Source organism: Podarcis vaucheri (genome assembly GCF_965113315.1).
Source record: "Podarcis vaucheri genome assembly, chromosome: 16".
NCBI classification, from domain to species: Eukaryota; Metazoa; Chordata; class Lepidosauria; order Squamata; family Lacertidae; genus Podarcis; species Podarcis vaucheri.
The window spans coordinates 19,184,618-19,187,053 of NC_138754.1; positions in this window are offsets into that span (position 1 = coordinate 19,184,618).

Genomic DNA, 2,436 nt, shown 5'->3' on the forward strand with positions numbered 1-2,436 from the left:
ACACACTTGTGTGTTTGACGGTTGCCTGACATGCACAAAAGTATGTTGGTCTTTGAGGACATCGACTGAAAGCTAAATCCAAAAGACGGAATGGCATTGGATTTTGCATGGTTGTTATAATAATTGCAGCAAGCTTATATACCTGATGAACATCAAAACACAAGGCGTATAGTCTTCTTATTCTTATTACATGATGATAATAAATAAAATTAATAATAATAATAATAATAATAATAATAATAATAATAATAATAATAATATCTGTATTCCATCCTTCCTCCCAAAGGAGCCCAGGGCAGCAGATAAATATATTAATTTAATTATAAGCTAATTAATAGTTTTAACAATTATGTAGCTGTAACCCTTAACAACCACCAGAGCCATGGGAAGTTATGGCCAAACAATGGCGGCTGTATGGAACAAAATGGCTGGCTTGGTGGACCTTGATGATGGGTCAGAGGTCCCGAACTAAGGGTTTGGGTAACAAATCCAGAGATGGTGTGTCTGGTGCGTGAGAGGTGGGGGGGGGGCAGAGCCTGGCTGCGCCTGGTGCTTCAGGTGGAGTCCTAATGCCTGCTGGATCCAGCCAATGGCCCATCTACTCCATCATCCTGTTTTCACATTGGCCAACCAGATGCCCCAAAGGAAAACCCAAAAGCAGAAGCTGAGCACAAGAGTCCTCTCCTTCAGAGAGAAGGCAAGGCTAGCATCTGACACCCCAGGAGCATCATCTCTAGTGCTGGAAATACAAGTGGTACCCCCTGGCAACGGTGGTTCTTTGGAAGTAGGCCACATTCACACCATACACTTAAAGAGCTATGATGCCATTCTAAATAGCAATGGTTTGGGAAGCTGCAGTTTGTTAAGGGTGCTGAGAGATGTTCCAGGACCTTCTAAATGTAAAGCAGATGCTCTATTACTGAGCTGCAGCCCTTCCTCAGTTTCAAAGACGGTCAGAAGACGTTTTGCCAAGGGAATTGCAGGAACAGGTCTCGGCCTTTTCAAGGTCTAGCTGACGCTGGGTTCCCGCTTGCCCCTCTGTTGCCGTGGTTTCGGCAGCCAGAGCATCAGGGTGAGGACTTCTTGCGTCCTCCGCAGGAAGGCCCATTGGCTACCCGTGGAGCGTTGGGAGGCAGAGACAACAGTGGCAGCTGCACCTTCGCTTTGCCAGCCGTCGGATCCAAGGGCTGTGGGAGAGAGGAGGGAGAGGAGGAGAGCCGATAGAAAGATCTGCTGCTCTCATTCCAAAAGGGGGAAATTACAGAAGGGGAGAAGAGGAAAATTCCCTCCACCCCTCGTCCAACAGAACGGAGAGGAAAAATGGCCAAAATTCATCAGGGGCCTGGAGCATTTTCCAATGGGCTTCTTAGTTGGGGATGTGGGGAGAAAGTGACTGAGAGGAACAGAGCGCGAGATCTCCATGGCACTGCAATAAAACTTGAAACAGAGCTTCATCAGTCCAAGGAAACTGATCTGACATCAGATTCAGGAAAGACCAAAAGGTTGCAGCACAGGAGTTACTTACTGAATCTGCTGCCAGAGCATGTGGAGAGGGCCACTCACTGAGATGGTGTGAGAGCCAGTGTGGTGTAGTGGTTAGAGTGGTCCCGTCACTCACTCTCAGCCTAGCCTACATCACATGCTTGCTGTAGGGAGAACCATGCATCCCACCTTTTGCTCCGGTATCCCTATTGGAATAGCAGTGTCGCGCCATTTAACTTTCTCACCTCACTTCCAGACAATCCAGCGTGCCCTGCTACCAGGAAATGCTGCATAATTGCTTCTGCCTAGCAGATAGCCGAGTGAAGCCACCTCTTTTTGTCCCCTGTGGCTGCTTCTCATGTCAAGGTGCCGTCTACATGCTGCAGGTGCCGAAGGCCTGACCCCAGGACTGACTCCAGGGATGCATCACCATGCCAGAGTGGAAGATACAACTTTGAAGCAAACAACCCCCACCCCGCAACCCTTCCCATCCGTAGGATCCTGAAGTTCAACCATGCACCATGGGAAACTTTGGGACATCAGAGCTGATCCATGCGCAATGCCAAGTTTACACGGATTTGTTCTGGCAGATGATGAACCACTCTTGCATTTTCATTGATGGTCATGTCACTACAACCAGATTATGTACCTGGACCTTGGGTGACATGGCTCTCATTTAAGCCAGAAGTGAGTATCCAACCAGAGTTATTCTGGAAGCCAAAGCTTCCTTTCTTCTTCACTTCACTTTCACACAGCCCCGGGTCAAGCCTTCCTTCCTCTACGCAAGGCAGTGTCATCTCAGAATATCCCTTGGTGGCTATGCATAAGTCACACACCCTCCAGTTCAACAGATCTCTATAGACACCACACAAAATAGATGACCACCGTTTTCCCTGCTCTGCACGAACTCTTTGATTCCCTTGGTTATCCAGGGAAGGAAGATATTAAAGCCAG